General features: G+C 41.3%; 1 protein-coding gene and 1 pseudogene across 1 annotated transcript in view; both read left to right on the top strand.

Moving 5' to 3' along the window:
• The window catches only part of GRK4 (G protein-coupled receptor kinase 4), a 95,782-nt gene that overhangs the window by 2,149 nt on the left and 69,016 nt on the right, over positions 1 to 24,617 (top strand). The gene's annotated exons all lie outside the window — the stretch shown is intronic.
• On the top strand, positions 16,398 to 18,113 carry LOC132692772 (elongation factor 1-alpha 1 pseudogene; annotated as a pseudogene).

Here is a 24,617-nt window from a genome sequence, read left to right on the forward strand (position 1 = left end):
TCAAATATTTTTGTGTGCTAACTTGCATTCTTAAAAAAAAAATTTTTTTTTACATTTATTTATTTTTGAGAGACAGAGCACAACTGGGGGAGGGGCAGAGAGAGAAGGAGACCCAGAATCTGAAGCAGGCTCCAGGCTCTGAGCTGCCAGTACAGAGCTGGACAAGGGGCTCAAACTCACAAACCATGAGACCGTGACCTGAGCTGAAGCCAGACGCTTAACCAACTGAGTCACCCAGGTGCCCCTAACTTGCATTATTTTGAATAGAAGAGTGAAGATGGGTGGGAAGAAAGTGGGTCTTATTTTTCTGTTAAGGCAGCGGGAAGTCCCTGAGAGCAGTACGTTTCAGTGGAGCATTTGATTGTGTTTCGTGTTTCTCACTTTGAACTCCAGATTGGTCATAGAAGTGAACCATGATCCTGGGCACCCCAGCGGCTCAGTCTGTTGAGTGTCCGACTTCGGCTCAGGTCACGGTTTCACGGTTTGTGAGTTCGAGCCCTACATCAGGCTCCGTGCTTATAGCTTGCAGCCTGGAGCCTGCTTCGGATTCTGTGTCTCCCATTGTCTCTCTGCCCCTCCCCCGGCTCATGCTCGGTCTCTCTCAAAAATAAACGTTAAAAAAAAAAAAAAAAAAAAAAAGGTGAACCATGATCCGTGGAAATCTGGATCTGTGGAAACCCACACTAAACCTGTTTTCTTTCCATTGTACCGTCCTCTTTGAGTATAATGTACAAAAATGGACTGTTATATCGAGCAGATTTTTTACGGTGCTGTAGAGGTTAGGTGATGAGGTGAATATAAGGGCTTTGTAAGTGCTCAATACTTGAAACCAGTATTTCCTGCCATAAAGCCTAGGACTGCATACTTTCAAAAGAGTTTTAAATTTTGTTCCTTAAAGTATTAAGCCGTCATGTTGTGATTCTTACAAGGTCTGCCCCTGTCAGCAGATAGTGCTTACTCCTGTGTTCAGAAAGAGTCATTCTGTCAGTGTGGTTGATGCTCAGAGAAGTTGAATATGAAATATCAGAAATACAGGACTATATGCTAGTGTTGGTTATAACTGAGGGCTGTTCTTCCAAGTCAAAGCAGCTTATTTGCTTTAGAAGCTCCTAGACTGTCTCCTAGCAAGGGTCTTCTTGGACATGTGTCCTCATGTGTTTCTGGCGCACGCATTAGAAAGTTAACGTTTGAAAGGAGTGTACATAGCAGAGCAGTTATATGTTGGCCTTGGGAATTACACTGTTGGCTTAATAGTATGAGTGAGGCCGTTTTCTCGATTTGTTTCAAATAAATTCAGTGTCTTTTTCTGGTCTCCAACAGATTTGTTTAAAAGAAAAAAAAAAACAAACAGAGGATTTGTTAAAACCGTTCCTCCTTTTCGGGAATGTTGGGAGATAAAGCTACATCGACAAAGTGGTTTAGTCACTCTGCCAGCACACTTTAAGGAGGCAGAAAACGGGGGTGCCTGGGTGGCTCAGTCGGTTGGGCAACCGACTTCGGCTCAGGTCATGATCTCACGGCCTGTGGGTTTGAGCCCTGCATCAGGCTCTGCGCTGACAGCTCAGAGCCTGGAGCCTGCTTCGGATTCTGTGTCTCCCTCTCTCTTTGCCTCCCCCACTCACACTCTGTCTCTCAAAAAAATAAACATTAAAAAAAAAAGGTAGAAAATGATCATACTGTTAATAAAATAAAACACAAAATCACTGCTTCCCCCCCCGCCCCCAACTTTTAGGATTTTTTTTTTTTCCTATGTAATACATCTGTTTCCTTTCATACCTCTAAATGATAACCTGAAATTGTTTACATCATACTTATAAAGAGACATTCGCCCCGTTTTCTCTTAGAGAAACTGACAGCGTAAATAGAGAGGGAAGAATAAAATATATGTATGTTTAATATGGATTTTGGCCTTTTACATAGCAATTCCATTCTGATTGCAGATGATAGTGTTATTTACCAGTTGTTTTTTTAGCATCTGACGCATAGTTAATATCCCTGTTATCATTTTTTTTTAATTTTTTTTTTTTTCAATGTTTTTTTTTTTATTTATTTTTGGGACAGAGAGAGACAGAGCATGAACGGGGGAGGGGCAGAGAGAGAGGGAGACACAGAATCGGAAACAGGCTCCAGGCTCCGAGCCATCAGCCCAGAGCCTGACGCGGGGCTCGAACTCACGGACCGCGAGATCGTGACCTGGCTGAAGTCGGACGCTCAACCGACTGCGCCACCCAGGCGCCCCTTTTTTAATGTTTTTTAACGTTTATTCATTTTTGAGAGACAGCACGAGTGGGGGAGTGGCAGAGAGAGAGGGAGACACAGAATCTGAAGCAGGCTCCAGGCTCTGAGCTGTCAGTACAGAGCCCGATGCGGGGCTCGAACCCATGAACTGTGAGATCGTGACCTGAGCCAAAGTTGGGCACCCCATCCCTGTTCTCATTTATGCCCTTGTTGAGGCTCCCCAGGATTTTGGTTGCAAGGAATCTCTGGAAATAGCTTATAAACCCTTTGATTCCAGAGGTATAGTGGCCAATATTTGTGTTTCCTTCATTGCACTTAATTTGATCCCACACCCAAGAGCTACTTAGCGCATTTTTGTTGTAAAAAATAACTTTTGTATTCATTTGGACGTGTTCTTGAATGCTTACCATTCCAACGTGTGCAGTCGGCCCTCCTTGCTTTTTTCTTGCTCAATTCTTTCCACCTTCCAGAATCCAGTTTGCCTTCCTCTTTGTAGCTTGCTCTGTTCTTCCAGCTCAGGGGCGTTCTCTGCCCTTCGGAAATTTGGAACTTGGGGTTCACAACAGCATAGTCAATGATTCTTTTCCCAGCTAATTTGCAATCTTTGTATGGGCAGGGCATAGCTCTTACCTTCATTTTTTATCCCTTTCAGTGCTGGCTGGCCATATAATTGGTACTTGGTAAACAATTGGAGATTAAGGGGGTGATTTGTTATTTTGCTAAATTCAAGAAAGAGGGGGTGAAATTCATGTTGAAAACAAAAGGATTGGTTGGACTTGGAGGGAATAAAGTGTGTTCCCAGCTTGCTTAGAGACTAGTGGTTGATAATGATAGCTAACATTAGTGAGGGTTTGCTCTGTCCAGGCAGCATGCTAAATTCTTTAAGGGCGTTATTTCAGCTAGTCCTATCCTTCATTCTCCTAACCCATAAAACCAGACATAATAATTCTACTTCACAAGGTTAGAGGATTGCTTGTGATAATGTGGCACAGTGCTTGGCGCTCAGAAAGTGCTCAGTAAATAGTAGTAGTTGTGGTTGTAGATTTTGTTGTTCTGTCCAGTGTCATAATGAAGAACTGGTACTTTAACGTGCAATTGTGTTAACTGACCTTGAACCTGGCTCTTTGTCTGTAGTCTGTTCTCATTCTTAGATTTCCCAAAAGCATAGCTTTCCTCTTCCTAAATTCTTCCATGCTGGAGGTGCTTGAATCTCATTTATCCTTGACCTTTGTTATTTCTCATGTCTGTGTCTTTGTCTCTATTTTCACCTAGACACCACCCCCACCCCCCAGCCCCCACCCCCCAGCCCCCACCCTGATGGTCTTCTATACTTCTTCAATTGACTGAGGGCAAGAATTTCCAGACTTTTTTCCTCCTTTTTCATCCCCAGTGCTGCTAGAACACTCTTTCTAAAACACAGATTTGTTCTCTTAATCTTCTGTTTAGAATTTGGCCTTAGACCTCCATTCTGGGTCAAGTATAAACCCCTTAGTGCATCATGGCCCACAGGGTCCTACCTGACCTCATTGACCTGCTCTTCTCTCCTTGTCTATTTGCTGCTAAGTGTATGTGACTACTCGATGCCTTCCTACCCGGTGAAGTCTTGTTCTTCCTTCATGTTCCGGCTTGGGTGTCTTTTCTGGAAACTTCGACACTCCTGCAAGAGACTTGATCATTCCATCTTTTGTGCCACTGCCATGCCCAGGATGAGCTGTTACTGCACTGGGCTGATTCAGGACAGCTTGGGTGTCCCTTTCTGTGTCACCAGCATCTAGCACTGTGCTAGCTCCCAGCTCCACAAATGCCAACTGATGACTGGGGACAAAAGAGCACATCTCAGGAATTCTTTCAATACTGGTGATAACCAGAAATTAAGGCTTCAAACCAAGCTGTCTTTTTAGACTAGTGATCTGGAACTAGTCTGGATTTCTGGAACAGAAATTGAGATTGTATTCAATTTTTGGAATGTCAGTTGGCTCCATACTTCGAAGTGGTGAGTAGTTCTTATTTCATTTTGAATTTAATATTCTTGTTTTTAGCAAATCAGTATTAAAATATTTAATTATACCTATAACGCAATCTGTAGTTCTCTCAATATTTACATGCTCATCACTAGCGGAGACAGCAGCAGGGTTAGCCACAACTAGTTAGGATGTTAGCAAAAGGCCATGCCCGTACATTTTCCTTTTAGAGGGTAAACTCTCTGTTTTTACCAAATTGAAAGAGTTTCTAGTTCAAAGAACACATGGTAGTACTACCTTTCCTGCCCCCTTACTCCTGTGCTGATTTGTCTCACTTCCTGGCAGAGACATTGTGCCTGAGTGTTTGCATGGTAAACCTAGATCTCTTCTTGTGAGTTGTTTGGAAGACGATGCTAGCACATTTGCGAGGTTGACAAGGCTGCTGAACTGGTAGCATCCCCCTCCCCCCCCCCCCAGGGGCAGGTGTTTATCCCCTTTGACAGATGGGGGAAGGACAAGTGAAGTGACTTGATCGAGGTCACGTCACTAGTAAATGGGAGTGTTAGGTTTCAACCCAGGTCTGTCTGGCCCCAAACTCATGTTCTAACCAATCACGTAATGCTGTCTGTTGAAAGACTTCCTCAGTTTACTGCTTCAATGGAAATGAGTTGATGTTTTGTATTTAGCTTCTGGCATGAAATTAGCTTTCTAGATGTGGGAGTGTCGCTCCTTGCCTGGTTGGACAGCATGAAAGCACAGTTGACGGAAGTTGGGATGTGGCAGGGGAGGGGGGGCGCGGTATTCTCATCTAACGAGAAGTCCGGAGACGTTGTCTGTGTTTAAGCAACGAGAACTAAAGAGCCAACAGCATTGTTCACTGAGAGGGAGCCTATACCAGATCCGAAAGTGATGGTAGACGTTTGGCGATGGGGCGGGGCCTTACTGAGGTCACTCTGAGTCTGAAAGGAGGGGACTTGGAGCCCCCTCTCTGCTCCCTGTTTTTATTACATTTGCCTTCCATGCTTGTGGTCTTTCCTTCAAGTTCTCCATTGGGTTAAACACAGCGTGTTTCCTCTTGAAAGGACAGCCTGCTAATGTCCCCTTGTAGAGCTAGGGACAGAATTCTCTTTGAGCTGATTCTGTTCCACTAATTTAAAGTTTTCCAGGGTGCCTGGGTGGCTCAGTCGGTTAAGTGTCTGACTCTTGGTTTTGGCTCGGGTCATGATCTCACAGTTCCATGAGTTCCAGCCCAGCATCGTGCTCTGCACTGATGATGCGGAGCCTGCTTGGGATTCTCTCTCACCCTCTCTCTCTCTGCCTCTTTCTCTCTCAAAATAAATAAACTTAAAAAAAAAAAAAAAGTAGAAGAAAAAGGTTTCCAAACAACCTATAATAAAAAAATCAGAGACCTATCAGACTGTAAAACTTTTGCTCCTGAAGGACATGGAATATTATCTTACTGTTTGGGCAGCTTGGGCTGCCGTAACAAAATAACGCAGACTGGGCGGCTTAAACAACAGAAATGTTTTTGTTCTTTGTGTTTTTTGTTTGTTTTTTTATAGTTATGGAGGCTAGGAATCCAAAGTCAACTTACCAGCATTGTTGGTTTCCGGTGAGAACTCTTCCTGGCTTGTACAAAGCTGCTTTCCCCCTGTGTCTTCACGTGGCCTTTCCTCTGGGTTCACACTGAGAGACAGCGGTTTTCTGGTGACTCCTCTTGTGAATACACCTGTCAGATTAGAGCCCTAACTGGCTGACCCTTCCTGAAGACCTCATCTCTAAGTACGGTTTACACTGGGGGTTAGGGATTCAACATGTGAGTGTGAGGGGGAGGAGATGGGATACAAATCAGTCTATAATGCTGTTTTAATTTGCATTTTCCCAATTAAACATCTTTTCATATTGAGGGTGATTTAGCTTTCCTCTTCATGAATTGCTTCTTCATATCTTCTGCACAAATGAGGGCAGAATATCTTACTGACTTATAGCAGTTTTTTTATATAATCGGGATGCTAAGTACACATGGCACAAATCTCCCATTCTCCCACCTGCTCTATTAGTTTTCCTATCGCTGCTGTAACAAGTTACCGCAAAAAACTAAACGGCTTCAAACAACACAGATTTGTTGTGTTACAGTTCTGGAGATCAGAAGTCTGAAATGGGTCTCACTAAGCTAGCATCAAGATGGCAGAAGGGCTGTGTTGCTTTCTGGAGCTTCTAGGGGGAATCTGTTACCAGACAGAGAACCAGTTCTGAGCTCAGGTTTGTCTGCTTTCTCAAAGATCAACACTCGAGAGACCAGTGCCGATGGGAAAGGTTGCATCAGTCAGGAAGCCGGCAAGCTGGGAAGACAGGTGGACAGACGTCTCAAAGATGATCTTCCCTGTCCAGGCCAAGTTGGAAGGTTTTCGAGGGGAAGGCACAGGAAAAGGGAGGGGGGCTACATGCAAGAGAAGCAGGTGCTCAGGCAGTTAGTCAGTGGTCTGTTGGCATGACCTTGAACAGACTCACTGGCATCAGTGGCAGCTGTTTTTGAAGGTGGTCAGCCTTACCTTCTGGAAAAGTTTGGTCCTTCACTCCTCCAGGCCAGTGGTCCGCACATCTCAAGGAAAGAGGTTAGTTCTGCTATAGACCAAGGGAGTTAGGTCAGCACACAAGGAGCACAAGAGCTTGAAGCGAGTTAATCCTTAATACAGGTGGAGCGCTATTAGAGATTCATTTTGGAGGTTCTGTGGGGGAATCCATTTTCTTGCCTTTTCCAGCTTCTGGACGCCACCTGCACACCTCAGCAATAATCAGGCGTTAGCAAAGACCTGGAGTAGCTGCAGCTACAACTCTCCCGTGCTGCTTGGTGGAGCGTGAAACAGGAGAACCGTTTCGGGAAACTGGCAGTTTCTAATAAAGTTAAACACACACCTACCCAGTGACCCAGTGATTCTCTTTCAAGATATACCCAGTAAAATGGGCATGTGTCCACAGAAAGTCTAGTACAAGAATGTTTGCAGCGCCTTTGTTCATTACAATCTCAAACTGGAAACAACCCAAATGTTCATGAATAAGAGGATGGATAGAGACATGCTGATACGCGTAACGCAATGTGGTGGTAAAAAAAAGAAAGCTGCCAGTATATGCAAGAGCACAGACCAGTCTCAGGAGCATCATGTTAAGGAAGAAGAATCAGGAGAGAGAACAATCCTTAATGGTTCCAGTAGTATGAAGTGAAATTAATCCACAATAATACAAATTGGGATGCTGATTGCTTTGAAGAAGGGAGGGATTGTCACCGAAGAGGCAAGAGGGAACTTTATGGGATGATGAAAATGTGTATTGATCCTGCTGGTAATTATGAGGTTGTAGAGCCATAGTGTTAAGATTGGTGCATATTATTGTGAAAATTGTGTCTGTTAAAAAGTGTTGTGTTTTTTTTTTTTATAAGGAAGAATTTTTTTATAAGTTAGGACCTCTCTGCTCCTTAAATGTTTGGTAAACCTTTATGAAACTGCCTGAGGTTGGTGTCTCCCTCATCCCCCATCCTGACCTTCTTGCCTAGGAAGCAGGGATAGGGATGGTTCTTTTTATTATCAATTTAGTTTCTTTAATACTTGTTGTGATATTCAGGACCATTTCTTTTCAAGGTAGATCTGGCAATTTATGTTTTCTAAGAAAATTTTTTAAAATTTAGTTACACGGTACAATATTGGTTTCAGGAGTAAAATTCAGTGATTGATCACTTACAACACCCAGTGCTCATCACAAGTGCCCTCCTTAGTACCCGTCACCCATCTAAGCCCATCCCCTACCCCATCCCACCATCAACCTCCAGTTTGTTCTGTATCCTTAAAAGCCTCTTGTGGTTTGTTTCCCTCTCTTCTCTCTTTTGCCCCTTGCCATGTGTTCATCTGATTTGTTTCTTAAATTCCACACATGAGTGAAATCATAGGGTATTTGTCTTTCTCTATTTGACTCGTCTTGCTTAGCATAGTGCATTCCAGCTCTATCCATGTTGCAAATGGCAAGATTTCATTCTTTTCAATTGCTGAGTAATTTTCCATTGTATATATTTTTACCACCTCTTCTTTATCCATTCATCAGCTGGTAGACATTTGGGGTCTTTTCATAGTTTGGCCATTGTTGATAATGCCGCTATAAATATTGAGCTGCATGTACCCCTTCAAATCTGTATTTTTGTATCCTTTGGGTAAATACCTAGTAGTGCAATTGCTAGATCATAGTGTATTTCTATTTTTAGTTTTTTGAGGAGTCTCCATACTGTTCTCCAGAGTGGCTGCACCAGTTTGCATTCCCACCAACAGCACAAGAGGGTTCCCTTGAGAAAATTATTTTCACCTAAGTTCTCAAATTTATTTGGCACAAATGTTATTGGTAACATTTTCTTGCTATTTTTACAATTGCAACTGTGATATTTTTAATTTAGAATATTACTTGTGTGTGTCTTTTATTTTTATTAGACTTGTAAAAGATTTTTTTTTTATTAAACTTTTCAATGAACCAGCTTTTGGTTTCGTGTGCTTTGCTGTATTATGTTTGCCTTCCAGGTTATTAATTTTTGCTTATATTGTATTCTTTATTTTGATTTGCCTCTAGCTTCTCAAGTTGAATGCTTAACCTATTACTTTTTAAACTTCCTTCTTTTATAGTAAGTGTAAAACTCTTAAGTTTTAAGTATTGCGTTAACAGGAGCCTGCAAGATTTTTTTAATGTAGGTTTTTCATTTCAGTTATGTTTAGATTTTCATTGCGATTTCTTTGTTAGACCTTGATTATTTGAATGTGATTTTTAAGAAATTCTAAACTTGTGGCACCTTTTTAAATGATCTTTTTTATTGGTGGTAATTTAATTATATATGATCAGAAGATATGTTGTTAAGGATAATAATGTTTTGATATTTGTTGAAATATACCTTGTGGTCTGTACGTGGTCAATTTTTATAACTGTTTTACCTGTCCCGAGGAGGAATATGTGTTTTTTATTTGCTGGGTAAGACCCTGTACAATTATCTATTAGGTCAAATTTGTAATATTATTATATAAATAGCCTCTATTTTTATTGCTTTTTGTCTGCTTGATTAATCAGTTTATGATAAAGGTTTGATAAAATCTCCCATTAAGGCTGTGGATTTGTCAAATTTGATTTCCCTAATTTGGTTGATTTTTATTTCAAGACACTGTTAAGTATTTACTACTTAATGATTTTGGTATCTTCTTGTTGGTTATTATTTTTTTTTATTACTATGTAAGGTGCATCTCTATCCCTACCAGTGCATTTGCCTTAAATTGTATTTTCATCTGGCATGTCTGTTATTATACCTGCTTTTTTTTCTTTTGCCCCCGCTAATTTGTGCTGTTTTTCTCTGCCTTTTGGTATTTTTTGAATGCTTCAGATGTCTCTTGTAAACAACATCCCGCTGGATTTTGCTGGTTTATCCAGTCTAATAATCTCATTCTTTTAGTACTTAAGTTTTAGTCCCTATTTTACATCTTATGGGACTTTTTTTGGTATGTATTTTGCTACCATTTTTCCTTTGGCTTGATAGTCTTATATAATCATAATAGCTAATATTTGACTATTTGAAATGTACGAACCTCTGTTTTTATATAATAATTCATTTCATTCTGATGACTCTTTAAGAAGATAGTTTTAGTAATTCTGTTTGCAAATTAAAAAATAACAAACAGTCCAGAGAAGCTAACAGCTGGGCCCAGATCACACAGCAAGTGAACAGTGGGGTCAGATCAAATCCAAGCACCCTGGCTTTAGGTCTTATAATCATGTGCTTTTCAAATGCCTTTATTACCTGAGAAGATATGTACCTGTGAGATACATGTATAATATAAAGCTTTCCAAAAGTATGGCCACTACTGGCTATAGTAATGCAGTTGAACACAAGCAAGAAAGATTGGGGAAAACCGCAATACTGATCATTTATATTCATCTTTGAACGTAAGTGGAAATGATTTGAAACCAAAAAAGCAGCAAATAGCCCTGTGCTTTGTTTATATTTTACCATAAATGCAGAAGCATTTCAAAATTAAATTAGTTCAAAGGAATCTTTTCTTCGTTAAGCTTGAGTTTAAAACATTAGAGATGAACTGTGATCTTGTGGGGGGAGGGGCAGAAAGGTCGTCCAGTCTCCAAGGTCTGTCGTTTCCCAGGGGGGGCCACTCCAGCATTTGAAGACACTAGGTCTGTCGATACTTCATTTTTCTGTGTGTAAAATTATTTTCCATGACTTGCTTACCTTATAGGAATGATAGGTAGTTGAGGTTGTGTATGAAGAACATTCAAGGCTCTTCATTTCACATTATGCATTGGTCAACTTGAGTATTACAGTAACATAACCGCAGGAAGGGAGAGAAATGATAATCACAATGGTTCCATTAGTTAACATCTTAAGTGTGACATTTTTTATTTGTTTGAGATTTTTTTTAAGTTTATTTATTTTGAGAGAGCGTGCACGGGAGGTGCTGCTCAGGTTCACCGGCATGTGTGCCCCAAGCCTGCCACTATGAAGTGAAAGTTTCTGTCCTCTCACAATTTAATAATTGAAGCTCTAATCCCCAGTGTGATGGCATTTGGAGGTAGGGCCTTTGGAAGATAATTGTAGTTGCATTAGGTCATAAGGGTGGGGGCCTCATGATGGAATTAGTGTCCTTATAGAAAGAGGGAGAGACGTGAGATCTCTCTTCGAGTGCACGCAGCAGGGAAAGGCCATGTGAGATCATAATGAGAAGATAGCCATCTACGAAGCAGCAAGAGGGCCCTCACCAGTCAGTGAATCTGCTGGCACCTTGATCTCTGAGAAGTAAGAGAACTCTGAGAAGTAAGTGTTTGCTGTTCAGGCCCCCCAGACTATGGTATTCTGTTATAGCAGTCCAAAGTGACAGAGACACCTGTGGAGACCCCATTCTTCTGTCTTTCACCTGGTGATATTCTTCTTCAGACCAAGCCAGGGAGCGTTGTCTAGGGAGAAGGGGGTCTTTTGTGGCCATAGCTTACCCAGGTGGCACAGGGTCTGTCTGTGTGCACTGCTACATTTAGTGAAATGTGGATGATGCCCTGTGTTTGGATGTGCATGGTGTGAGCACTATTGTGTGTGTGTCATTTACTCTTTAAACAGGAAATTGTCAGTGAATTATGTGCTGGGTTCTGAGCTCTCCCCTCCACCACTTCCCTAAAACCACCCTTGTCCAGATCACCAGGGTCAGTTCTCAGTCCTCATTTTACTATGCCTGTGGGCTGCCCTTGACATAGCCCATCATGGGGGTTTCCTGAGTCAATATGTCCTTTTAGACCAGCCTCTGTGTTTTTCTGCTGTTTCAGTGCTTGTCCTTCTCAGACTGCTTGAGTGGTCGCCCCTCATTCTCTGGACCTCTTCACATGGAAGTATTCTGAAGGCTCAGGCCGTGGAATCTCACCTTCGTTATCCACACTCACTCTCTTGTGATCTCTCAAATTGAAATCCGCAGACTGGACTTGTCCACTGGACTGCAGCTCATTCTCCACTTGCCCACTTGATATTGCCCACTTGACTTGGAAAACCTCATAGGTGCATGCGTGCGCGCGCGCACACACACACACACACACACACACACACATTCAAAACTAAACTCTTAACACCCACGTACACCAATTTTTTCCTTCTGTATTTCAGTTAATACCCAGGCCAATAATCTTGTAGTTGACTTTTAACTCCTTACTTTCAATTCCCCACATCCAGCCCTTGGACAAATATTTTTAGATCTCCCTTCAAAATATAAAGAATCTGACTTCTCATTGCCTCCACTGCTTTCAGCATGGCTCAAACCATCAACCTCTCTCACCTGGAAGACTGCAGTTGACTGCTACTTGGTTTCAGCTTTTGGCTTTCTGACCTTATAGTCTGTTCTTAACATACAAGCCAGAGTGATCCTATTAAAATTTAAGTCAAGATGTCATCCCTCTCCTTTGAACTCTTGTCATGACCTCCCAGACCAAGCAGAGTAAAAGCAGATGTGTTGGAATTATCAGACCAGGAATTTTTTAAAACTGAATATTCTAAGTGCTTTAATGGAAAAAGTAGACACCATGCAAAAACGGATGCACAACATAAGCAGAGAGATGGTAATTCTAAAAATCAAAAGAAATGTTAGTGGTAAGAAAAACCAAAACAATAACAAAGAATCCTTTTAGGGCACATGGGTGGCTCAGTTTGCTGGGGATCTGACTCTTGATTTCTGCTCAGGTCATGATCCATGGTTGTGTGATGGAGTCTCATGTTGGGCCTTACACTGGGCGTGGAGCCTGTTTAAGATTCTCTCTCTCTCTCTCTCTCTCTCTCTCTGCCCCTCCCCCTGCTTGCTTGTTATCTTGCTGTCAAATAAGAAAAAATTTTTTTAACGTTTATTTTGAGAGACAGACTGCGCAAGCTGGGGAGGAGCAAAGAGGGAGAGAGAAAATCCTAAGCAGCCTCCACGCTTAGCGCAGGGCTTGCTCCCACAAACCTAGGATCATGACCAGAGCTGAAATCAAGAGTTGGATGCTTAACCAACTGAGCCACACAGGTGCCCCTAAATTTTTTTTTTCAAATGAAGAATCCCTTTGATGGCCTCATTAATTGATTGGACAGGGTTGAGGAAAGAATCTCTGAGCTTGAGGATAATAACTGAGAATTCCTAAAACAGAAGCAAGGAGAAAAAAAGACTGAACAAAATTAGGACAGAATATCCAAAAACTGTGGGACAACCACCTGTAAAAGTCATAACAGGAATGCTGAGAGGAGCAGAAAGAGAAAGGAACAGAAGAAGTATTAAAAGTAATAATGACTGAGACTTTACCCAGATTGATGTAAGACACCAAGCCACAGACTCATGAAGCTCTGAAAACATGAAACAGGATAAATACCAAAGAACTACACCTAGGAATATCATCTTCAAACTTCAGGAACTAAAAAATAAGGAAGCCATCTTGAGAAAAGCCACAGATAAAAACACTTCATCTGTACAGGAGCAAAGATAAGAATTATATCCAATTTCTTCTCAGAAACCATGCAAGGAAGAAGACGGGAGTGAAACATTTAAAGTATTGGGAGAAAAAACTCACCAACCTAGAATTCTGTACCCCGTGAAAGTATCCTCCAAAAGTGAGGAGAAATGAAGACTTACCCAGACAAAAACCAAGGGAATGTGTTGCCAGTAGACCTGCCTCTCAAGAAATGTTAAAAGAAATTGTTCAGAGAGAAAGAAAATAATATACTCAGAAACTTTACATATAAAGAAATGAAGAGCATCAGAAAATGAATAAGTGAAGGTAAAGTGAAGATTTGTTTGTCTTATTCTTAATTGCTCTATCAGCTATCAGCTAACAGGGAACAGATATATACATGGAAGACAATAAGAGGAACAAAGATAAGGATGACAAGTACTAGTAAAAATATGGTGGAGATTAATCCAACTACAGACATACCTTGTTTTGTGCTCTGCAGACACTGTACTGTTTACAAATTGAAGGTTTGTGGCAATCCTGTGGCAAGTCTTTTGGTGCCATTTTTCCAGCAGCATTTTTTTCTCTATGTTTCTGTGTCACATTTTGGTAATTCTTGTAACATTTCAAACTTTAAAATTATTATAATTTTTATGGTGATGTGTGATCAATGATTGACTTACTGAAACCTCAGATGATAGCATTTTTTAACAATAAAGTATTTTAGGGGCGCCTGGGTGGCTCAGTCGGTTAAGCGTCCGACTTCAGCTCAGGTCATGATCTCATGGCTAGTGAGTTCGAGCCCAGCGTCGGGCTCTGTGCTGACAGCTCAGAGCCTGGAGCCTGTTTCAGATTCTCTGTCTCCCTCTCTCTCTCTGACCCTCTCCCGTTCATGCTCTCTCTTTGTCTCAAAAGTAAATAAACGTTAAAAAAAAAAAATTAGAAAAAAAAAACAATAAAGTATTTTAAAATTAAGGTATGTACATTTTTAAAGACATGATGCTATTACACACTTAATAGACTGCAGTATAGTAGTGTAAACATGGCTTTTATATGCACTGGGAAACCAAAAATTCCACTTGTATTTATTGTGATATATGCTTCATTGCAGTGGTCTGGAACTGAGCCCACAATGTCCCTGAGGTATGCCTGTATTGTATGATATTTAAATATCTGCGGTCTAAGTGCAACAGTCAAAGACAGAGATTGTCAGAGTGGACAGAAAAGTAAGACCCCACTACGTGTTGTCTATAAGAAACCCACTTTAAATATAAAACACATGTAGATAAAAATAGAGATGTATGATCCTTTCAATGGGTGCAGAAAAAAGCATTTGACAAAATACAGCATCCTTTCAAAAACGCTCAAGAAAGTAGGGATAGAAGGAACATACCTTAACATCATAAAAGCCATGTGTGAAAGGCCCACAGCTGATATCATTCTCAGTGGGGAAAAACTGAGAGCTTTCCCCCTAAGATCAGGAACACGACAGTGATGTCCACTCTCACCACTGTTCTTCAACGTAGTACTGGAAGTCCTATCCTCAGCAATCAGACAACAAAAAGAAGTAAAAAGCATCCAAATTGGCAAGGAAGAAGTCAAGCTCTAACTCTTCACAGATGAAATGCTACTCTACATGGAAAACTGGAAAGACTCCAACAAAAAACTGCTAGAACTGATCCATGAATTCAGCAAAGTCGCAGGATATAAATCAATGTACAGAAATCAGTTGCTTTTCTATACACCAATAATGAAACAGCAGAGAGAGAGATATTAAGCAATCAACCCCATTTACAACTGCACCAAAAACCATAAGATACCTATGAATATACCTAACTAAAGAGGTAAAAGATCTGTACACTGAAAACTATAGAAAGCTTATGAAAAATTGAAGACACAAAGAAATGGAAAAACAATCCATGCTCATGGATTGGAAGAACGAATATTGTTTAAAATGTCGATACTACCCAAAGCAATCTACACATTCGATGCAATCCCAATCAAAATAACACCAGCTTTTGTCACAGAGCTAGAACAAACCATCCTAAAATTGGTGTGGACCCAGAAAAGACCCTGAATAGCTAAAGTAATGTTGAAAAAGAAAACCAAAGCTGGAGGCATCACAATTCCAGACTTGAAGATGTATTACAAAACTGTAATCATCAAGACAGTATGGTATTGACACAAAACCAGACACATAGATGAATGGAATAGGATAGAGAACCCAGAAATAGACCCACATATATATGGCCAACTAATCTTTGACAAAGTAGGAAAGTATCCAATGGAAAAAAGACCGTCTCTTTAGCAAATGGTGCTGGGAAAACTGGATAGCGATATTCAGAGGAGTGAACCTGGACCACTTTCTTACACCATACACACACATAAGTTCAAAATGGATGAAAGACCTGAATGTGAGACAGGAAACCCATCAAAATCCTACAGGAGAAAACAGGCATCAACCCATTGACCTCAGCCACAGCAACTTCTTGACATGTCTCCAGAGACAAAGGAAGTAAAAGCAAAAATGAACTACTGGGACCTCATCAAGGTAAAAGCTTCTGCACACCAAAGGAAACAATCAGCAAAACTAAAAGGCAACCAATGGAATGGGAGGAGATATTTGGAAATGACAAATCAGATAAAGGGTTAGTATCCAAAATCTATAAAGAACTTGCCAAACAACACCCGAAGAACTAATAATCCAGTGAAGAAATGGGCAGAAGACATGAATAGACAGTTTTCCAAAGAAGACATCCAGATGGCTAACAGACACATGAAAAGATGCTCAACATCACTCATCATCAGGGAAATACAAATCAGAACCACAATGAGATACCACCTCATACCTGTCAGAATGCCTAAAATTAACCACTCAGGCAACAACAGATGTTGGCGAGGATGCGGAGAAAGAGGAACTCTTGTGCACTGCTGATGGGAATGCAAACCGGTGCAGCCACTCTGGAAACAGTATGGAGGTTCCTCAAAAAATTAAAAATAGAACTACCCTATGAGCCAGCAAGTGTACTGCTAGGTATTTATCCAAAGGATAAAAAATGTTCTTTCAAAGGAATACATGCACCCCATAGTTTATAGCAGCATTATCAACAATAGCCAAATTATGGAAAGAGCCCTAATGTCCATTGACTGATGAATGGATAAAGAAAAATGTGGTATACATACACAATGGAATACTACTGGATGATGAAAAAAATGAAATCTTGCTTTTTTGCAACGGGTTTGCCGCCAGAACACAGGTGTCGTGAAAACCACCGCTAACCCTAAACCAAAATGGGAAAGGAAAAGACTCATATCAACATCGTCGTCATTGGACATGTAGATTCGGGCAAGTCTACCACTACTGGTCATCTGATCTACAAATGTGGTGGGATCGACAAAAGAACTACTGAAAAATTTGAGAAGGAGGCTGCTGAGATGGGAAAGGGCTCCTTCAAATATGCCTGGGTCTTGGATAAACTGAAAGCCGAACGTGAACGTGGTATCACCATTGATATCTCCCTGTGGAAATTCGAGACCAGCAAGTACTATGTGACCATCATTATGCCCCAGGACACAGAGACTTTATCAAAAATATGATTACGGGCACATCTCAGGCTGACTGTGCTGTCCTGATCGTTGCTGCTGGTGTTGGCGAATTTGAAGCAGGTATCTCCAAGAATGGGCAGACCCATGAGCATGCCCTTCTGGCTTACACACTGGGTGTAAAACACTTATTGTCGGTGTTAACAAAATGGATTCCACTGAGCCACCCTACAGCCAGAAGAGATACGAGGAAATCATTAATGAAGTCAGCACCTACATTAAGAAAATTGGCTACAACCCCGACACCGTAGCATTTGTGCCAATTTCTGGTTGGAATGGTGACAACATGCTGGAGCCAAGTGCTAATATGCCTGGGTTCAAGGGATGGAAAGTCACCCGTAAAGATGGCAATGCCAGTGGAACCACACTGCTTGAAGCTCTGGATTGCATTCTGCCACCTACTCGTCCAACTGACAAGCCCTTGCGTCTGCCCCTCCAGGATGTCTACAAAATTGGTGGTATTGGTACTGTCCCTGTGGGTCGAGCGGAGACCGGTGTTCTTAAGCCAGGCATGGTGGTCACTTTTGCTCCAGTCAATGTTACAACTGAAGTAAAGTCTGTTGAAATGCACCATGAAGCTTTGAGTGAGGCTCTACCTGGGGACAACGTGGGCTTCAATGTCAAGAACGTATCTGTCAAAGATGTTCGTCGTGGCAATGTGGCTGGTGATAGCAAAAATGACCCACCAATGGAAGCAGCTGGCTTCACAGCTCAGGTGATTATCCTGAACCATCCAGGCCAAATCAGTGCCGGATATGTACCTGTGCTGGACTGTCACACAGCTCACATCGCCTGCAAGTTTGCTGAGCTAAAGGAGAAGATTGACTGTCGTTCTGGAAAAAAGCTGGAAGATGGTCCCAAGTTCTTAAAATCTGGTGATGCTGCCCTCGTTGATATGGTTCCTGGCAAGCCCATGTGTGTTGAGAGCTTCTCTGACTATCCTTCTCTGGGCCGTTTTGCTATTCGTGACATGAGACAGACGGTTGCTGTGGGTGTCATCAAAGCAGTGGACAAGAAGGCAGCTGGAGCTGGCAAGGTCACCAAGTCTGCCCAGAAAGCTCAGAAGGCTAAATGAATATTATCCCCAATACCTGCCACCCCAGTCTTAATCAGTGGTGGAAGAACGGTCTCAGAACTGTTTGTGTCAATTGGCCATTTAAGTTTAATAGTAAAAGACTGGTTAATGATAACAATGCATCGTAAAACCTTCAGAAGGAAAGGAGAATGTTTTGTGGACCATTTGTTTTTTTTGTGTGTGGCAGTTTTAAGTTATTAGTTTTTAAAATCAGTACTTTTTAATGGAAACAACTTTGACCAAAAATCTGTCACAGAATTTTGAGACCCATTAAAACAAAAGTTTAATGAGAAAAAAAAAATGAAATCTTGCCATTTGCAACAATGTGGATGGAATTAGAGGGTATTATGCTAAATGAAATAAGTCAGAGAAAGACAGATATCATATGATGTCACTCATGTGGAATTTGAGAAACTCAACAGATGAACATAGGGAAAGGGAAGGAAAAAGAAGATAAAAACAGAGGGAGGCAAACCATAAGAGACTCTTAAATACAGAGAATAAACTGAGGGCTGCTGGAGGGGTGGTGGGTAGGGAGATGGGTTAAATGGGTGGTGGGCATTAAGGAGGGCACTTTTGGGGATGAGCACTGGATGCTTATGGAAGAGATGAATCACTGGGTTCTACTCCTGAAGCTAAGGCCACACTGTATGTTAACTAACTTGAATTCAAATTAAAAAAAAAAAAAGAGAGAGAGATGGAGAGAAGTATTCCATGCTAACACTAATCAAAGGCAGTGGGAGTACCTATATTAATTTCACACAGTTTAAACTTCAGAGCAAAGAAAGTTATCAAAGATTAAGAGGGGCATTACATAATGATAAAAGGGTCAATTCTCCAAGAAGATGTAGCAATCCTTAATGTGTATGTGCCTAACAACATATAGTCAGAATACATGAAGAAAAAACTGATAGAACTGCAAGGAGAAGTTGAATACACATTATTCTCAAGGTTACATGGAACGTTCTCTAAAACAGTCCATATTCTGGGCCATAAAACACATGGTGACAAATTTAAAAGAATAGATATCATACAATATCTGCTCTCAGGCCACAGTGGAATTAAACTAGAAATCATAACAGACAGCTGGAAAATCCCCAAATATTTGGAGTTTAAGCAACACACTTCTAAATAATATGGGGGCCAAAGAAGAAATCTCAAGAGAAACTAAAAAAATACTCTGAACTCAGTGAAAATGAAAACAAAACATCAGAATTTGTGGGACATAGCAAAAGCAGTGCTTGAGGGAAATTTACAGTTTCAAATGCAAATATTAAAACAGAAATCTTGGGTGCCTGTGTGGCTCAGTTGGTTAAGCCTCTGACTTCGGCTCAGGTCATGATCTCATGGTTCATGGGTTAGAACCCCGCATCGAGCTCTTTGCTGACAGCTCAGAGCCTGGAGCATGCTTTGGATTCTGTGTCTCCCTCTCTCTCTCTGCCTCTCCCCTGCTCATTCTCTCTCTCTCTCTCTAAAAAAATAAACATTAAAATTTAAAAAAAAATTTAAAAAAACCCCAGAAGATCTAAAATCAGTAATCTAAGCTCCCACCGCGGAAACTAGAAAGAGAAGAGCAAATCAAAAGAAGAGGAATACTATTAGAGTAGAAATCAGTGAAACCAAAGATAGGAAATAAAGTGAAAATCTGACTCTTTGAAAGATTAGTAAAATCTGTAAGCCTCTAACCAGACTAAGGAAAAAAGAAGACACAAATTACTAATACCAGAAATTAAAAGGGACATCACTACCGATGCCATGGATATAGCTTGGCTAGGAATAAGGAATCTTAAAATTGCTAGAGAAAGGTAAAATTATGCTCATATAGATAAAATTAAAATGAACATATGTTTTATTTGACTCATACATAGGGAACCAGGCAGATGTTATAATCAATTCAAATGAAGTCAAAAGGCTCAAGTTTACATGGCAAAAGGAATTGTTGCAAATCCAGGCAAACTGATTTTCCTACAGAGGGAAGAGAAGTACATGGGAGCTACCAGACAAAACAGCTTCCATGTCTGCCTGTCACCCACAGTTTGCAGAAAGCTGCACAACATCTCAGAGACAAGGAAGGCTAGAATCTGATAACCTGGAAGGATGTGCTGGACGGACACCATGCAGTGTTTTGCTGTCACTATTTTTCTTCTGAAGAGTTAAATCAGTACACCAAAATCATTAACTTGAGCTCATATGAATTGATGAGCCTGTATAACTCAGGAAATCGAAATTAGGGAACTTTACCAAGAAAATGACACAGGAGATGCCAGCTCTGTTTCTGTCACAGCTTTGCTCCTGCTTCATCACTGGATAGATATCCTATAACCAGCCATTTTCACTCACACAAGGAGAACCCGGCCTGGAAGGGTATGCTGCTTCCCCGTCAGCCTGTGGCTCTGGGAAGTGACCTATCATTGTCCTGGACTCTGGCTCGGGGGCCAGAGGCCAAACTGAACCTGGAGTCCTGGCCAGGGCTCTTCAGCACCTGCGGCCCCAGCCTGTGCCCTTCCTTGGTGGAGACTGGTATACCTTGCTGGCTCTTCTGCATCAGGAGCACTGGGGCTGCCTGTTCACCAATCCCTTCCTTCCTCTTCACAGACCTTTTAGAGAAATACTTGGAAAAAGATGACTTGTGGGAGGTATGAGGGAAATGGGTCATCAGTGAGCCAGACAAGATGAGGGCACTTGTATGTAAGTAAAGCCCCGTGTGGACCATGCAGTTAAGGGTATGGAAGAGTAGAGTATCTGTTGGGGTTCCGTCTCTCCTGGGACAGAAGTTACCAGGGGAAAATTTTCATTGACATAGTTGGGTGGGAATAGCGAAACACTGTACTGAGTTTTCAATAAGCACATCTGTGTGGTTGGCAGACCACCCTTTATTCTAAGATTGTGCACCCTGCTTCTTTTGCATTGCAATAGCCTTTCTCAGGAAGTATTGGTGGAAACAGACTTGATCAAGTAAGGTACCTACAGGGAAATCTGATGTATCCTCTCCATCCTCCTTTTTCATTCTTCTGTTTGGTGAAATAACAAAATCCCTGTGATTTTATCATGGGATGAGAAAGAACTGGGGTAGGCCCAGTGGGGTTTTTGGTCCCTGACTCTTGCTTTGGTTGTGTTAGGTAAATGTTGACACTGGATGCAGTGAGGAAGAAAAATAGCCCTGGAGTCTCCCAAAGGAGCAAGCTGGGACCTGGATATGTCATTCTAGTGTGATGGCTCTGTGTGCTGACTTTCCGGCAGGATTAGCAGTTACGTTGAACACCCTTATCAAGACTGTTGTGTCTCAGGACTGTTGCATATCTGTTTTCACTTCTGGGTGACTATGAAGTGGACAATTTGGGTGAAACACAAATTACTAATCTCAGAAATGAAAGAGGGACATCGCTATAGATTCCATGGATATAGTCAACAACAAGCGACTTTATGATGTTTGAGTAGTTTTTTTTTTTTCAAAAAAACTTTTGTTGTTGTAAACTACATTTAACCATTTTTAAGTGCACAGTTCAGTGGTATTAAGTAACATTCACATTGTTATTCAAACATCCCCACCATCCACCTCCGGAACTCTTTTCATCTTCTCCAATTGAAACTCTGTCCCATCAGTGATAACTCCCCATTCTCCCCTCTCTCCAGTCCCTGACAACCACCATTCTGCTTCTGTCTCTTATGGTTTGACTACTAATACCTCATGTAAGTGGAATCCTACAGTATTTGTCTCTTTGATGACTGGCTTATTTCACTTAGCATAATGCCCTTAAGGTTTATCCGTGTTGTAGCAGGTGTCAGAATTTCCATCCTGTTTGTTTTTTTTTTTTAACCTTAAGTCCTGTGACAATTGTTTACTATAAAGGTGAACCCTGATCCTCATGATGGGCTTATTGGTAAACTTTCTGGTAGTGAGCATAGGCACCAGGACGGCCAAACTTTCTGGATTCACAGCCCCGGGGATCGGCCACCAGCAGGGTCTGGTTGTACTGGATGAGGATGTCTTTAATCTCCTTCTTGGAAGCCTCATGCATGTATTTCTGGTAATAGGCCACCAGGGCTTTGGAGAGGGACTGGTGGATTTTTTTCTTTTGGTTCAATGAAAGACATTTATTTCATGAAATACATAGAAACCTTTGCTCTCTGAAACCAGGAAATATGGTATTCTAGCCTCTGAGGTGTCTGAGTCATTTAGGGTTTACTTCCTTGAGCATTGACATTTTAAAATTGGCATTTCTACAGTGGACCCTTTCTGCCTTTATTAAATACAGCCTAAATTAATTTCTTTTGGATAACCTAAGGGCATATTATGATCCTCCATATGTTAAAAGCTGCTCTAAGGCCTGTGGCACGTGCCTCTTTATCCCCATACCAGGTGGCCTCGATGCTGTGCTTTGAATGCTTACATTTCCTTTTTATGCTGTTTTGTGGATATTCTTTCAAGGTGCTGTCACATAGATCTGTCTATAAATTACCTATTACAAGTATTTTTTTTCTTTAGTAACTTTCTGTTTCTAATTTGTTGTGGTATAGGAAATCAAAGCCAAATAATAAGAATTGTACATAAAATAAGAGAAGACATCAGGGCCTAAGAAATTCTTTTATGAGTAAATAAAATGTGCAAGTTTCAGCATGTTGACTTTGTGCTTTGCAGAGGTCCTTTTTCTTTGTGGTTCTTACTGTCTTCTGAGTTGACTAAGTGATGTTGCTACTAAACATAAGTCAGTGGTGAGCATGTTAATAAACAATTTTATTTTCAGATAAATCCAGCCATGTTCATTTTTATCTTCTAATATTCCAAGTCCCATGCTAGTGCTGTCCTGTTCATCAAAACACACCTTATTAGGGGGTGCCTGGCTGGCTCGGTCAGGAGAGCACACAGCTCTTGATCTCAGGGTCATGAGTTCGAGCCCCATGTTGGGTGTAGAGCGTACTAAAAAAATAATAAAATAAAGTTTTAAAACACACCTTATTATTTAGGGTAGGCTGAACTGACAGAACATATAGATCCCCAGTGTAATCTCCAACTTAGTAGAAGTTCTTTCTGTCCTGCAAGAGTCCAGGCAGATGGTCCAGCTGGGTGGCAGTGCTGTTGTTCAGTCATGTAGAACCCGGGCTGATGGTGGCTCAGCCAGCTTCAGCAGGTAGCTTCCTGCTGAATGCAGTGACCACAGTGTACCTTTGAGAGACCCCCTGCTCAGCATGAATGCCTGATTCTCACCATCACATTTGTGTCTGCAACTCTGTGGTATAAGAGTTTGGGAAGACTCTTACGGAAGACTCTGGAGCCCTGTGGTTATAACTGATTTTAAGAGGGAAGTGAATTACGTTTATTTGGCTTACTCTCAGCCTCTCCACTCCATGGAGCTCTTCTTCTGACTAACCAAAGTTGTTTTAAACTCAAGGAAGAGAACGTGTCTTATTTTTGACTACAAACTTAACAGTACATGTGAAAAGCAATCCTGAGTGGCTCCTATCAAGGGAATTACACCCAGTGTGTGTGCTGTATTTTAAGAAATCATGGTAACTGACAACGGTTTTGGAGAACAAGTGAAAAGTACTCATCAATGTCCCAGGTCAAAAACTCTTCTTCTAGGTCTACACTCTGCAGAAATGGTGGTAAAGAAGACATTTATAAGAATATTTGTTGTAACATTATTTGTAATACTGGAAACCAGGAACATTAAATGACTATTAATGGGAAATAGATAAATAGGATATTTATATAGTATTTAAAACAAATCCATTTATTCACCAAATGTTTACTGAATGCTTATTTTATGCCAGGTGCTTGTGTAGCTATTGGGATTATGACTGTGAATAACACAGATAAACCCCTCTCTTCAAGGTGTCTCTAATGTTGTGAAGACACAGGTCCTCAATAGCATACCTTAAGTAGATTGCGTGGTGGACGGTGATAAGGGCTAAGAAGAGACAGTAAAGCAGAGAAGGGGGATGCTAAGGGTTAGGCGTGGGGGTAGGACATGAAAGTTCAGACTGGGTGGCCAGAAGAAAAGACCTGAGATGAGGGACCTAGCTTTGCTGAGGAAGAGCTTTTTGGGCCATGAAACAAGGAAGGCAAAGGTCACGAGGCTGGAGGCTGGGGGCTGGGGGTAGGAGGAGCATGGAGCCCACTTGGGACAAGTGGATAATCTGTGTCAAAATGGCCTGAGCTGTGTAGGAAAAGTTGTAGGGTGGTGTATGCAGTAACACACCATTCCTGCTAATTTAGCAACCTCTAGAGTAGGAGTTCTTAATCTAAATAAAATAATATACATATGATTGTAACAGAAGTCAATTATATTGAAATAATTGTAAAATTTAATGGATTAGTGTTATAAGAAGTGCTTTGTTATCCGAGCATTAAGCAGCAAGGCAATACCTAGGCAAGTTAAAGCCTTGTCCTTTAAAGATCTGTCCGTGTGAAGGGTGTCATTGTTTAGTCCGAGTGGGGCTTTGAAGCTGTGGGGTGGCCTTTGACACAGCTGCTTCCGTGCGTCCATCAACACAGTTGTAGGGAGTCACTAGACAATCCACGTGAGAGCGTGGGACCTGCCATTTGGAGTCTGAACGATTAACGACCAGGCACAGAGCTGCCTAGGGGTTGCTTGGCCCCGTCACCTGAGCCCTTGTGGACGATCTGGCACCGATGTTGTAATTTCAAAGCAGTGTGAGTGTAAATGACATTTTGAGTTATTTCTGACAACTGTAACATGATAGAAAAATCCAAATTTTCTTGGTGATGAAGTCACAGGTACTACTAATATGGTGGTACT

The sequence above is a fragment of the Panthera onca genome, chromosome B1 (assembly GCF_046562875.1).
Source record: "Panthera onca isolate mPanOnc1 chromosome B1, mPanOnc1 haplotype 2, whole genome shotgun sequence".
Classification (NCBI taxonomy): Eukaryota; Metazoa; Chordata; class Mammalia; order Carnivora; family Felidae; genus Panthera; species Panthera onca.